A 16,209-nucleotide genomic window follows, 5' to 3' on the forward strand; every position below is an offset into this window, starting at 1 on the left:
GCTATTATTTAATCATTTTGTAACTAATGTGCTATGAGTCCATTGATCTTTGCATCACACTAAGTGACTTGGACAAGATGGTAAACAGACTCACATGCTTAAGATGTTGTCTAATCTTCATGAGTTCTCTTGTGTTTGGAAGTGTTAGTAGGGTTAATGCATGTTCTGCTTGTGTGTGTGTGATTTTGTATGTTTCTTTTTGCAGTGTTTCAGACTTCTTCACAATTTTCCCACTTAAGCAGTCAGTTTTTGTTTTTCCCAGGTTTGCTAACCCAAATTTTGATTTCCCACTTTAAACACTTACTCTCACTATTGTCCTCTCCCACTTCAACAGTCCAATAGCAGGCAGTTCTCCTTCAGCTTTGTCCTGTGTTTCACTGTCTCTTCTTGCCATTTTACTCCACAGGTGGCAAATGTCAAACTCCAACAGTCTCCTCAAATGTTCTTGTCACATGCACAGTGAAGTTGCAGCTTGTTAGAAACACAGTGCCATTCATCCAATCAGGCAGGATGATGGGTTTGCTCTTCTTCTCTGATGCTGTTTGTCCACACTGCTGCTGCTTGCTGGGACTCTTTGCCCAGGACTTTGCTGCTGTCTCTTTATCTGCCATGTGGGTGATCGTGGCTCAAGAGTTGGGAGTTTGCCTTGTAATCGGAAGGTTGCCGGTTCGAGCCCCAGCTTGGACAGTCTCGGTCGTTGTGTCCTTGGGCAAGACACTTCACCTGTTGCCTACTGGTGGTGGTCAGAGGGCCCGGTGGCGCCAGTGTCCGGCAGCCTCGCCTCTGTCAGTGCGCCCCAGGGTGGCTGTGGCTACAATGTAGCTTACCATCACCAGTGTGTGAATGTGTGTGTGAATGGGTGGATGACTGGATATGTAAAGCGCTTTGGGGTCCTTAGGGACTAGTAAAGCGCTATATAAATACAGGCCATTTACCATTACCATGTTATTGCTCTTTGGAGCTGCATTCCTTGTCTTCAGGGAGGAGTGAGAGCTCGCTTGTGAGTTTGAGAGACACATGGTGCTGTAAATAAGTTAGCCAGAAACTTGGCCTGAATGTTTCTAATGATGTTAAACTATAACTTTCTTCTGACCGCTGCATGTGGAAAATTGATTCAGGTCTGCTTGTCACCTGAAAGTGACAAACTAAAACATTTTCATTATTATTATCACTGCTTAATCAACACACACATCTCTCTCTCTCTGTTTTTGTGAACAGTCCTTTCTTAAAAGCAGAAAATGAGATTGTAGTTGTTCTTGGCTGATCAACACAAAACCTTTTTCCTATGATTATTTTTCATCTACAATGTAAATTTTGTCTCTTTTTCACTCTTTTTTTTTTTCTTTAAAATAGCTGGTGACCTGCAGAATCACCGCTCTCACAATCAGAGGCAATTACTTTTACACAGCGCACAAAAACACTATGACATCAGACACATTCACACTCACTTTTTCATCTGCGTACATAAATCATTTGGCCAATGGCATGTGCCATGGTGATCCATAAATATGATCACAAATTTATTGAATTATTTTCAACCCAACAAAACAAATAAACAAAAACATAATGCTGATGCTATGAACACTCTACACACATGAGTCAAGATGCAGGAAAACTGCTCACGGAAACGCTTCACACTCCAGTTATCATAGTTATCATAGTTTCGTTTCCCTCTCTTTTATGAGTTCTTAGCCAGATCTCAATCTGATAATGTGTAGCTTGCTCATCAGCTCAGAAAAGACCACAACGCAACCTCACACAGTGGTTGTGTGCTTTGCCCCACAGTGGCAAAGACTTGCACTTTCATATTCAATTCAGCTTCTCCATCATGTAGTTTTCAGCTGCTTCATACGGGGTTCAGCATATTAGTTGTTTTCATAGGTGTGCTCTATATCTCAACAATGGCTCATATTAGGATGACAGTTTGTCAAACAGGTCAAGTGCCTCTATGCGCGTAATTAGTTAAAATATTTACCTATTTTACTTCATATGTCATTGTAGTGAATTTGAGCAACCCTAAGCTTAATGCAGATTGCTTTCAACAATTATCCACTTCACATCATAACTGACTGAGGTGCCTCTTCATATTAATATTATTTCATCATTAATACCAGTTTACAGGTTGTTATCCTTGCTATTATTAGTATGAATACATTAAAGATAAGTTGTAATTTAGCCTTTTCTTTATTTTACTTTATTCCTCTTGTATTTATATCTATTCAGTCGGGTCTGTTTCCAACCCTTTTTAAACTACTTTAAACTACTTTGATCTCTAATTTTCACTTGGTGAGGGATTATTACGTTCTTCCTAGTCTGAACTGCTCTCTTCACCTGAGCTGCTATCCTATTCTGAGTTACTGTCTTCTTTGTTTCTTACAGTCACGTACAAAATGTCCCTCTTTTCCACACCTCCAGCATGTAGTGCTAAAGCCACTGTTTGGTGTGTGTGTAGCTCTGCCTCCACCTCTTGCTCTTCCACTATGCATTCCTCTCCCTTTCTTTTGTTTTTGTCCTGCTCCAGCTTGTTGTTTTTCTAAACATTTCTCATCAGGTGTTAATTTCGCTTGTTTATTCTCCATTTTCAAAGATTTTGCTGGGCCGTCGCTGGCATGCTTGACTTCAGAGTGGTTTACTGATACGGCCTTCAACTTCACCCTAACGGTGAAGCGGTATCAGTTTTATGAGATGAAACTCAACCGTTCTCCTTTGTCACCAGTACTTGAGCCTCAGCAAAGAAAACAAAAATGGAAGTAATTCAGCAGCTTATTGTGCTGTAAAATCAATTATTGCTTCCAGACACACACACATATAGACATTTGCGCGCTAATTTGTCACAAAGTATTTCACGGCTACCTCTAAACCCAGTCTAAACACAGTTCCTTTTGGCGAACTTAAACCTAATTTGTCACGAAGTATTTTCAGCTACCTCTAAAACTAGTCTAAACACAGTTCCTTTTGGCGAACTTAAACCTATTTTAATTTCTCTGTCTCAACGTGTTTTCATTTGCTTAAACGTATTTTAATTTGTCACGAAGTAATTTCAGCTACCTCTAAAACTAGTCTAAACACAGTTCCTTTTGGCGAACTCAACCTATTTTATCACGTGACTTTTAAACCTTTGCGGCCGTTTTATATACCAAAATAGTGTTTCTCACCCTCCGACATCTCACTGGTGATTCGTATCATCAGACTGAATCCCAGTGCCGTGGACCAGGCCACTGGCCCAGACCCGAATTCACGTCCTGGGGCTCTCTCCTCATCTAAGAGGGCTGTGCACAGGCTTCAGTGCTGGCTTCCCACGGCGTCAGGAATCAGTGCTGGATCTTGGAACAAAGTCACAGATAACAGTTCTGATGTTTTCTGTTCCGGCTACGAAGGACCAAATAATGTTAAGAGATATATTCTAAAACACTTCTTCAGCAGAGAATCAGAGAGGAGAAACACACAGATTTTCTTGCTAGCAAGGGCAGCCTAGAGTGAGACTCAGAGACCCGCCCTGAGGACTTGCCCTGGTCCTTTATTTATATACTTCAGTGGGTGCTTGTGTGGTGTGTGTGTGGTGTGTGTGTGTGTGAGGGGGGGTCAGAGTGTGACCCCATAAAGACTTCCCTAAAACTGCTGGTCTGGAAAGTCCAGCAGTTCATCAAACCAAAACCACTTAGACTGGAAACAGATATAACTACATTAATCCTACCGTAAAACAATAAAACAAGGTACGAACTTTCCCATGCTCCTAGGATGTGGGGGTGAAAGCCAGAACGCCCTGGAATGTTACAGACTTCCTAGGATGAGACATGCATTAAATAAACACAAATGGTTACATGTAGTATTCTACCATATACAAACTTATATCATTAAAAGATTATACTGACTACTAAGTACAATTTTCCATTGACATAGTGTGTCACACAAACAGCAAATATTGTAAAAAAAAAAGAAAAAAAAGAAGTAAGATATCTTTGGGGGTGCTTTGATTCATTTTGGGCTAAAAACGCGCCTGATTAAATGTATTTAAATTTAAAAATTACAGCAGTCAAATTTAACTCTGTTTTAAATACTGAGCTTCAGCAAACATTCAAGGTGCATTTATTTCTATTTCATATCACTTAATATCTTCATCATCTCAAAGACAAATATTTCTTAGAGCTTATGTAAGAGACAAATATTGTTCTTGAAATAATTGGCACCACTACATTTGCCTGAAAGCTTACTTATATAGGTAAAAAGAAAACTCACCAGCTGTAATCATTTGTATCTTTCTGATAGTGCTGTCAATAGATTAAAAAAATTACCTAATTAATCTCACAATTTTCTGTAATTAATCACAATTACTTGATCAATAGCCTGGTTGTAACTACATTTTTTCAAATTCATATTTAAGCTTGCAATATAATGAAGTAAATTCAGAATAAACACAAAGAATGTATGCTTAAATTCAAAGAGAATTTGAATAGTTTTCTTCAATCTTTTAGCACAGGTTCTCTCCTTCAGGGATTTTGAGTCCTTCTGCACTCCAGATGCATTAATTACGTTTAAAAAATTTAATCGTGTTGACCGTGATGGCGGATTAATTTGCTTTAAAGCGTTAATTTCAACAGCACTAGTTTCTGATAAAATAACATATTAAATAACATATTAAAGATTCATTTATTGGGTGAGAAAAGTCAGACCATATCGTCAACTGTCTTATATCATTAATTTTCATCTCCCCAATCAATGATAATGTTATAGAATAGATTAAAAAATAAGCCGTAATCAAGCTGATTTTTGCTAAATGGGTCTAACAAGACAGAGGAGATGCAAACTCTTAGCATCCTTAAAAAAATGATGTAACACTATAGATGAACTTACCTTAAAATATATAAAGCAAATAAAGATCTACAGCAAATACAAGGAACAAACTGCAGTACTATTAATCCAAAATACACCATGTTTCATATTACTGAAGAAAACAATATGACATTTTCAAGTACATTCTGGTGCTGATATTTACATACTCTTTCTGAATATAGAACCTTCCACTGCCTTTTATACTTCTTTCTTGAAGGACCTGAGCACTTCCTGTGTACCAGTCCATCCAAGTCAAGTCATGGTGAGTTGACTCAAGTAGGTATTTATAAGTCTTACAAATATGTGGTATTTGTAAGTCAATACCACGTTTACTAACTTCTGTAGTCAGCAGCGGTTTTAGATACGGGCAACACGGAAGGTTGCCCGAGGCGGCATCGTGGTGGGGGGCGGCATCACGGGCATCGGCAAAAATAAAAATAAAAATGCTCGTACTCATGCTGCCGATGGCACCGATCGGTTTTCTATCGCCCATTTGCTGGGAGTAAGGGCGCCCTCCGTTTGCGAGGTGCGCAGAGAGGAGAGGGCGGGCAGCAGGGGATTCTCTGACTGGCTGGAGCAGCATCTAATAACCTACTCGCAAAATAAAACAAAAATAAAAACAAACCAACAAACACAAAAACACCAGACATTATAATACAGACTTATAATTTGCACCGATGTTTTTTCGAAATTCTATACACGAAAAGTGAGCGAGAGAGCCCTCGGTGCGCCTGCTTGCTGCTGAAGTCAAAGTAAACTTTATTGTCATCTCCGCTACATACAGTCCAGTATATAGAGAGACGAGACGACGAGGCTACAGTTACAGCAGTGCAAGTAAACAAACAATATATATAAGAAGAGTAAGAAAATAAATATACACTTTAGGACTCGGGGTAAAGGGATCAATAACAATTTAAAATTTACAGTTTGATGATTTAAAGTCTCACACACAACCCGTCAAAAGGGGAGGGGGGCCCTGCTGCATCCAAATAAAGCACCTTTCATTCATAATGTTGTAAATCCAAGTCCATTATGTATTCATGATTTGAATCCTGGGTTGTGTGAAATCACAGAAATGCACCTGAGATTTGATCAACACACCTACAAGGTGTAGGTGTGTTAGATTATGTTGTGGTGATCCTCGGGTTGAGGGATGGGTGTACTGGAGTGCAAAATTAAAACCAATGGAAGATGGACAAGAAAAGTTCAAAGCCATCAGATCCTCAGTTTAGAAAAAAGAGAAAAGAAGAGGAAGAGAAATGAGCAAAAGATACAGGTAAGCAGATGTGTCATTGGATAATGGCAGGTCATGTATCCTGATCAGAATCAGAATACTTTATTACTCCCTAAGGAAATTATGTGCGTCACAGTTGCTCCAAGAAGAAATGGTAAAAATAGCAACAGTAACAAACTAAACTGCAAACAATACATTATGTTACAGATTTTAATATTAGTCATTGTCAATTGTTGATTTGTCCTGTTCTCATTGTATGACGAATTATGATGGCTGTTTGGTAGCCGTTTGCATACTATGCATACTCTCTCTCTTCATATGTGTGTGTGTGTACAACAGTTTTATGTTAATGTACAATCCTTAATATGTTTTGTCTGTGTGTATGTGTGTGTGTGTGTGTGGGGGGGGGAGGCGCCAGAGGGAGTGTTCGCCCAGGGCACCAAACAGGCTAGGACCGCCACTGTCTGTAGTAAACAGGGCCTGACTAATGCTCAGGAATTAATAAAATACTTGTGGTTTAGCCCAAATCAAGGATTTAATAGCAGACCACTTATTAAGTCTCTATATAAAACCAAAAAACAAAGAAATACATTAAGGCAAATATTGGAAGTTTAATTTCAGTCTACTAAAAAATAAGAATTATTGGCAAAAAAAAAAAAAAAACATTCAGGCACTAATTCATGAGATTATTAACTCTGGGGAAATAACACCAGTCAAAAAGTAGGAGCTGTTAAAATATAACATATCAATTCACAATTTCAAACTGAACTCTTGGCTTCAAAAAGATTTATAAATTTTTTGGGAGAATTGTTTAACAAAAAAGGAACGCTTATCAAGATGTATCTATCCAACATACACTAATGCCATTCCAGATCAATTAGGAAAAGCTATTAATCAAATTTTAAAACTTTAATTTTATCTGGAGAAATAAACCTAACTGCATGAAAAAGAAGCATTTGATCCAAGATACTAAAAATGGAGGACTGAAAGCTATTGACTTTGACTGCCTTAATAGGACTTTGAAAATAAACTGGTTGAGATCCAAGATCAAATACATTGACCAAAATCACCTCTTCAGTAAAGTTGATGGCTTCAATTTTCTTATCACATTGATGTTAACAAGCTTCCTCTCTCTTTGTCAGAATACTACAGACAACTACTATTGTACTGGATTCTGTTACATGTTCATAACTTTTTTGCCTCACAACACTACAATATCGAATAATAGATATGTTCTATATAGCAAAAAGACTGTGTTGTACAAACGCTGGTTTGAGTAAAATATATGATCTACAGGTGATCTAATGGACACTAATAGTAACTTATTGGATTATGTCTGTGAAGGTTCTCAGTCATCCAGGTCATTGTAGTCAAAGGAGCTTGCAAAGAAAAGCGTCTGGACTTCTTTAAGTTACTTGAAGACGTTTCACCTCTCATCCGAGAAGCTTCTTCAGTTCTAAGGTCAAATGGTGGAGAGTCCCAGATATAAACATAGTAGGAGTTTCCCCCCACAGAGGGACAAAGGGACCCCCTGATGATCCTCTAATCGCCTGAGTCAAGGTGTGAAACTGGGTGTGGGTCCCAATCAGCCAGAGTTTCGGGTGAGTTCATTGTGAAACCTGGCCCCACCTTATCATGCGAATTCCTGAGGTCAGATGGCCCAGGATGTGAGTGGGCGTTAAGGCGTCTGGGGAGGGAACTCAAAACTGGATTATAGATGGCAGAGAGTTGGTGTCGTAAACCACCGCCTCTGTTCAAAGATGGTCGCTCACAATGGACATAGATGGCTTCTTTCACTCCTCTTTCAAACCATCTGTCCTCTCTGTCCAAAATGTGAACATTGGCATCCTCGAAAGAGTGTCCTTTATCCTTAAGATGCAGATGGACAGCTGAATCTTGTCCTGTGGAGGTGGCTCTTCTGTGTTGTGCCATGTGCTTGTGAAGTGGCTGTTTGGTCTCCCCAATGTAGAGGTCTGGGCATTCCTCGCTGCTCTGTACAGCATACACCATGTTGTTAAGTTTGTGTTTAGGAGTTTTGTCTTTCGGGTGAACCAGTTTTTGTCTGAGCGTGTTGCTGGGTCTGAAATGCACTGGGATGTCATGCTTGGAGAAAACCCTCCTCAGTTATTGGATTGTGATAATTTTGTTACTGAATACAATTTTAATGCCTAATAATTTTACTAAATTATGTAAAGCACTACAAAAGAGTTTGTGTTTCTAACTAAAAATATGAAGGCACAACAACCTATGGTGCCACAGCGCACCTCACTGGCAATTGAAGGAACACCCCTTTTAAACAAGAAATGGAACAACAGTTTCATAAGAAGCTGTTTACCAGATCAATTATTAGACGGAAGAGAAAATCGGAATTACATCCTACATAAATATATTAACGATTCAATTAACAGATTCAGAACAATGTACTTAAAACTTACTATACTCCCCCCCTCCCCCCCGAAAAAAAAGAAACACATTTTAAGTTAATGAATGACATTTATCCCTCTAAAGAATTGCTTAATGTCAGCATTAATATAAGATTTAATATTAAGATTTATAATAATGACAACATGTACTCATTTTATACAAATCAAGTTGAAAGCACAATACATACATTTTTCTTTTATTCTTTTACACAGACATTCTGGTTTGATGTTCATTAATGGATAAAACCAAAGATTTAATCAATCCATGATTCTTTCTCTAGAGACAATATAACATTTGGTTTGATTTCACAAGATAAGAATGACGAACTGTGTTGTAAAACTGTTTTATGTTTAGTTACATTTTTCATACACAAAAGTAGGATTACAAAATCATGCCCTGAGCCTGTTTTTTTTATTTTATTTTTTTAAGGAATTTAAATGATCTATAAAATCTTTGATATTACTTAAAATAAATAAACCACAAAAACTACATGATATTCTAAAGCATCTTCCCACTAATTTGAGATAAAATACATCTCCCCCTTGGGTTTTTTTCCTTCTTTTTTGGCTTCGCATTTGTGGCATTTAATTTAGTGTTACATCCTGTTCATTTGCTTACATCTGCATAAATGTCCATATTCACCATTTGTTTTTATTTTTCTTAGTATTGAGTATTGTAATCTTGTTGTAATTGATTGTACCTTTTGTATCTGCAAATTGCCATATTTATATGTAAACCTAAAATAATAATAATCATCATCATCATCATCATAATAATAAGTTTACTCTTTGGTCGCTATGGTAATGTGTAAACATTTCTTTCAAAATAAGATAACTACAAAACAAATATAAAGTATATGAAAATATATAGAAAATTTATTCATAACACACTGGAAAAGACCCAGGGAAACCGAGTTAACAATAAAAACCCTGAAAACCATACATTTCACACCCGAGCCTCAACTCTCATGGCCCAGTACCAAATCACTCCGGTCTGTGGCCTGGGGGTTGGGGACCGCTGACTCAGACCATGGCTCATATTAATGAGGTGGGTGGGAGGGGGTGGGGTGTGAGGGATAGTGTTTGCTGACAGCCTGAATTGGGAAGGGGAAGAAGCTGTTTGTTAGCCTGGAGGTGTGGGACCTAACTGATCTTAGGCACAGAAGAGAGTGCAGTAGGTCAAAAAGGTCGTGGGCAGGGTGCAAGGGCTCACCTGTGATGGCCCTGTGATCCTGGAGTAGGGCTGGGCCATATTATACCATTCACGGTAATACCGGTACAATGTTAGGCAACGATAAGAAAATGAAATATCGCGATATAATATGGTTTCCATGAGTCTTTTCTCAGTCATTGAAACAGTAGGCACTAGATCAGAAGATCCAGCCTTGGGTTCAGTATCAGACACAGGCAAAGGTTCTGGATCAGAATCGCAGTCTTTTTCTATGGTTTTTAAAAAATCATACCTTTGTTAATCTGTTTGCCTTCAAGATTAAGAGTCACTCAGTCGGTAGCCAATGCATTTGCTCTTTTGCATGCTAAGGTATGTGTGCACACTTTAAACATGAATGGCCATTCCCTTGTTTTGTAGCAATATACATACCTTTGCACTGGCCATCATAGATGCACTGATGTCCAGTTGACCTCCATGACACGTAGCTCCAACAGCCCTGGTGCGCAGCAGGTGGAGGACTACAGTAACAGCATCACAATTCAGCGCAGTCTCTTTTGTTCCAAAACTCTCCAAAGAGGCAGTTTTTGGCTTATGTAGGACCAGACTTCGCCAATGAAAGATCAACCACCACAGATGATGAAATGACAGTTGTTGTGACACATGCAAAATAAGTATCCATTAACCATTTCTTTGAAATAAAATGATGTATCATTTATTCTTCTAATTTTTACAATGTCCATAAAACAGTTGCCTCTATTTCAATTTTTCATATGCCAAGATGATCCAACACAACCTTACATGATAATACACGGTCAAAAAACTGTTTGCCTCTGTTCCATCTCATCACATTTGAGCACCATTGAACCTGGATTAAATGGGTGTGGAGTCATGTGCAAGTAGCGTTACTACTCCCTCTTGTGCTGACAAGTTACAATAGCACTATAAACATAAAATGGCTCTGACAACGGCTGTATCCTACGGGCTCAAATTGTGGTCATAAATATTTTGTACTTGTAAATCAGTTTTGTACTTGTAAATCAGGATTTGTATGTGTAAAAAGAATTTGTGTGTGTGTAAAAAAGATTTGTATGTGTAAAACGAATTTGTGTGTGTGTAAAAACGATTTGTATGTGTAAAACGAATTTGTGTGTGCGTAAAAAAGATTTGTGTGTGGACTTAGCCAAAAAACCACGTGAGAAAGTCTGCACTCAAGTTTCAAGTTACAAGTACGAATTTTAACCCTATTTTTCTTCCTTTCATCTGATTGGCCAATGTCATGTCAATCACAAATTTAACTATCCAATCAGAGAACAGATGGGTTTGGCTGTTTGAGGGGTGCTTTTTTGAACTGCAGGTCTTCAAAGGGAAAAAATGCCCTTTTACATGCCAGCCCAGCGTTTTCCTTCATTACCACGAAGGAAAACAGTCTGTGGTGGTCTGAGTTTTGTGATTTTTGTGTCACAGGTTTACATGCTTAATACAGGGACCTCCTGAACCTTTTCAACAGCGCTGCGAACCTCCGGCGGGGGGACGGTGTTGTGGAAATGACAGTCTTCACTAGTGAGGATACTTACAAAGCTTTCCTTCGTTATGAATTAGCATACATGTTTTTATTGAACATTTGAAGAACCAGCAAAAAAACCAGAAACTCTTGTAGAGGACATAAAGTCAGAGATAGAAACGACAAGGAGCAGGTGCATCTAGTACAGGTAGAGCTGCTGCAAAAACCCATAGGGTTCAGCAGCCAGCGCAACAAATTCTGGATCCTTGAAATGAAGGACACAGTTAAGGGCCGCATTTCGAGCAGCCTTCGAATTGGGACAGCCTTTGTCGCATCGCTGTGACGTAATCAGCCTTAAAATGCAGCCTTTAAGGCTGCAGACCCTGAATTGGGATACAGCCAACGTGACTCTTCTGGTCCTTAATTATCTTCTTCTGGAAGATAATTAAGATAATTAAACTGGAAACAGTCATGTTCTACCTTCTTAGCAACAGGCACCCCATTGTCTACCACATTAAACTGTGGATTGGTTCTTATATAGGGCTCATCTAATGTATGCAACTTGCCTCATTCACACCAGCCCTTATTTCTGTTTTTTTCTACACAGTTTTTTCCTATCTAACATTCACACACATTCATGCTCCAACCGATGCATGGGTTAGTATCTTGCCCAACCAACCAGCAACCTTCCGATTAGCAGATGACCTATGCTAATTTCTGAGCTACAGACACCTCTTGACATTAGTCCAAAATCGCCCACAGGTGTTCCGTTGGGACAAGATCTGGTGACTGTGATGGCTAAAGCATATAAGTTGCATTGCAATTTACAACTCAACTATTCTCAGTGAGCTCTTCCTCCCTAAAAATTGTCACAAAAATGTCACCCAACCACATAGTAATCGGGATGAAATGTGGATTTGTCACTGGCCAAGCAGGAGTAACTGATCAACATCTGGCGCATCTAATCATGCAGACAGATGGCAGGATTTGATTAAAATGAAGCAATAGGCTTTGATTGTTGATGGGGAAACTGAGGGGTGGTCAACCGAGATTCAGTTTTGGGAGGCGTAATCTGAGTCCCACCTCATTTTGGGGTTTTCAAAGAGTCATTTTTACTGTGTGTAATGTAGGAATGGGAATCAAGAACCAGTTCTTGTAGAGAACCAGTTCCCAGTAGTCCAGTTTCTTGGAATAGTTAATCTGCTTGTCTATCAATTCAGCTTATTGGTTCCACTTTCACTTGCGCTACAGTCAGTTGATTTAATTTTGTGTGTTCAGGAGGAAGATGGTGGTGCAATCTGCAGCGTGAATATGAACATTGCTTTTAGGATGGGAGCGCAGTTAAGTGGAAACTGCATCCAGGACAGAAACAACAGCATTATGCTACAAACACAACTTATGCATATGCTAATGCTAGGCTAGCCAAGAACCCAGAGTAATGTTAAAGCTGAATAAACCCCAGCCCAGCAGCCAGACCCTGAATTTCAACAGTTAACAAACGGATGATCAGTCAGGCCAGAGTCTCTGTTTCTACCAGTTTGTGTTTCTACAGTAGAATCCCTGTGGCGATCGCTTTAAAGTATCTTTGTGCTGGTTTTAATCTTTCATTTGTGCTGCTGGTTTTGTGGTCATACCTAAATAGTAAGACAAAGATCATATGTGTGTCATCATTAGTATTGGGATTTGTGTGGGTGTGTGGGACCGCAGCCTAAGATTTATAGTATTAAGAGTGTCTTTAAAGACATTTTACAGAGTAAAACAATAGTAATCGAACGAGTAGTATAATGAACTTTCTCCTGTGACTAATTAAGTAATATCCTCCATTACTTTTAATCACAGTTTTCTGTTTAATCTGTTAATACTTTTTTTGAGTAACGACCCCAACACTGATCACAAGAAAGAGCGAAAATGCCTCCAACATGAACAAACATTTTACCACAGAGCATGCAATGAATTTGCATGAATGCAATTTCTTTGTTGTGCTGCTTAGAGATAGTGGTGACTCTCAAAGTGGAGCCAGTGAGAACCCAATGAGAATCTACAAGGAATTGAATTGATAAGTGCTATTGATTCCCATCAATTCCCAGCCCGAGTGCAGTGTCATTAAATTCCATGTAGTTGGTTTGTAGTGTATAGATCCCTTTTTAGAGTGGTGTGTATTTTAAATTGTATAACTGGCATGGACATATTTGTCATTTCCCGGGAACTATAGCCCCCTCTCAGTCTCTGTTAGAAGTGGTGCAGACAGTCCTCAAGTCATGCACGGCTCAGCTGGCTGGAGTGTTTACACACATCTTCAACCTTTCCCTCTCTCTGTCTGTCTGCAGTGCCAACCTGCTTCAAAACGGCCACCATGTACCCAAATCCTCCACCATCTCATCACTGAATGACTGGCGACCGGTAGCCCTGACGTGCGCCCCATCGTGAGCAAATCTTTTGAGAGGCTGGTCAGGGACTTCATCTGCTCTGCACTACCCAACTCACTGGACTCTCTACAATTTGCATACCGCCACAACAGGTTCACTGATGATGCCCTGACACTACATATACTGCCCTCTCGCACCTGGAGAAAAGACACACGTATGTGAGAATACTGTTTGTAGATTACAGCTCAATATTCAATACCATTGTTCCCTTGAAGCTAGACAGAAAACTGCAGGATCTAGGACTGAGCAGCTCTCTCTGCAGCTGGATCCCTAACTTCCTGTCTGACAGACGCCAAGTGGTCAGACTGGGCAGCATCACCTCATCCCCCGTCATAATAAGCACTAGTGCTCCACAGGGGTGTGTACTGAGCCCTCTCCTGTGCTCACTATACACCTACAACTGCACCGCCACAAGCAACTCCAACATCATTGTGAAGTTTGCGGACGACACAAACTTCACAATGATGGTCTTATGATGGTCACCTTTGGTCTTATCACCAAAGGTGACCATCACCATCACCAAAGGTGATAAGACCACCACTGTTGTGTCGTCCTCCCTGTTGTGTTGTCTTATCACCAAAGGTGATAAGACGGCTTACAGGGAGGAGGTCAGCGCCCTAACAGACTGGTGCCAAGAGAACCATCCTACCCTCAACATCACAAAGACAAAGGAGTTGATAGTAGACCTCTGAAGATGTAGAGAAGCACACACCCCCATCACCATCAACGACGCTGCTGTGGAGAGAGTGAGCAGCTTCTGTTTCCTAGGTGTACATCTGGCAGAGGATTTCACATGGTCTGTTCACACAAACAAAACAGTGAAGAAGGCGCAGCAGGCCTCTTCTGTCTCAGGAGATGGAAGAGATTCAGCATGAGCCCCCACATTGGCAGGACCTTCTACCACTGTGCCATTGTGCCATTGAGCTTCCCTCCCTTCATGAAGTCTACAAGAAGTGGTGCCTGAGGAAAGCGGGAAGGATCATTAAAGACTCCAGTCACCCCAGCCATAAACTGTTCAAACTACTTCCATCAGGCAGAAGGTACTGCAGTATCCGGTCGCAAACCAGCAGACTGAGGAACATCTTTTTCCATCAGGTCAACAGACGGCTGAACACTTCATAAACACCTCACTTTCACTTACCAGACATTTATGCACTCCATATTGTACATGTATGCCATTCCTTTTCCACAATAAGTTTCTTGGATTTTGCACACCACTGTTGCTTGTGAAGCGTGCACACAAGAATTTCACTCACATGTGCTGCAGTAATGTGATGTGACAATAAAAGTGATTTGATTTGAGAAGTCCTCATTTTAAAGTCTGGGTTGTAAACAGGACTGGACTGGGACAAAAAATCAGCCCGGGCATTTTGACTAGAGAACGGCCCACCAGGTATTATAGGAAAAGCCATAAAGCCTTTGAATGAAAACAAATGCTGTTGTGACAGTGATGTACACTGTCTTGTTGGTATATATGTATCAATCTAATAAACTTAAACCTACACCATCCTCCCTATTCTGGTATTTTAAACAATACTTACCAGAAATATCAAACAACCTAATCAATAATTACATATACCTAACTAGCAGGGTTGCCAACTCCTAGCAAAAAAATAGGGGACCACCCCCCACCCTCCGCCTCATGATGCTTAATCTACGTAATCGACTTTAATTTATTTCCAGGGTAAAACAAATGCACGGAAACCAGTTATTTTTCTACAGTAATTAAATAGATTCAATATCTTTCTGCAACAGAATTGCAGACTGCACACATGGTACTATAGCTTATTAGGGCATATATTAGACTTAATATTTACTATATACAATAATGAATTTTTATATATTTTACATCAGATGACCACTTTGGTTGTAAGATTCAGTTGTATTTATTAAAACCTAGACATTTTAAATGAGAATAAGAAAGAAAAGTATATGGCTGTGGCTCCAGCAAACATCAGCTGATACTAGAAAGTAATATCAAATAAATTATAACAACAGCTTATCAAGCTTAAACGTGTTGCTGTTGTTTAGCGTGACATCCGCTGGTTTCGTCTTTCTGGCGCAAAGTGGGGGATAAACAAACGAGACGGGACTTAGGACAGCAAAGCCGATCAGCTGATCATTGATCAGTTTTATGATTGAAGTAGCAACAGGAGCTGGAGGGGGAGAGAATGAGAGAAGAAGAGGCAGCTATGCAGCGTAAAGACACAGAATAACTCCAGCTTTGTGTCTTTTTTAAATTTTTTGCTGAAGTTCGGGACAAATGACGTTCCTTTACACCTAAATACGGAACTTTAAAGTTCGACCTGCTCGGTTGTAATTGGTCCAGCCCAGAGTCGATCATGACCATTTGGCCAATCCACCACCTTTCATTGTTTATACCGTTACAAAAAAACAAACAAACAAAAAAAGTCGGCCCATTAAAAACGAGAAATCACCATCAGCCCACCAGGCAGATGCCCGGTATGCTCGATGGCCAGTCCAGCTATGGTTGTAAAATAGGGTTTCTGTTCTTAACTTGTGTGACAGTGTCTCATTTTTGGTTTTCTGACATGTCACAACTTTGTTTATTACAATAATAACCCCTGACTCTGTGTGTGTTTGTGTATGTGCGTGTGTGCTTG

General features: G+C 39.7%; 1 protein-coding gene and 1 long non-coding RNA gene across 2 annotated transcripts in view; one reads left to right on the plus strand and one right to left on the minus strand.

The window, feature by feature from the left end:
• alcama (activated leukocyte cell adhesion molecule a) overlaps positions 1 to 16,209 on the plus strand; it is a 334,175-nt gene that overhangs the window by 286,783 nt on the left and 31,183 nt on the right. The window lies entirely within an intron of this gene.
• LOC146509278 (uncharacterized) lies at positions 1,322 to 3,898 on the minus strand. Its single transcript, XR_014876532.1, has 2 exons — positions 2,971 to 3,898; positions 1,322 to 2,897 (listed from the first exon to the last, which is right to left on the minus strand). It is a non-coding gene; the product is annotated as an uncharacterized LOC146509278 (long non-coding RNA).

Source organism: Neolamprologus multifasciatus, chromosome 10 (assembly GCF_963576455.1).
Source record: "Neolamprologus multifasciatus chromosome 10, fNeoMul1.2, whole genome shotgun sequence".
Classification (NCBI taxonomy): domain Eukaryota; kingdom Metazoa; phylum Chordata; class Actinopteri; order Cichliformes; family Cichlidae; genus Neolamprologus; species Neolamprologus multifasciatus.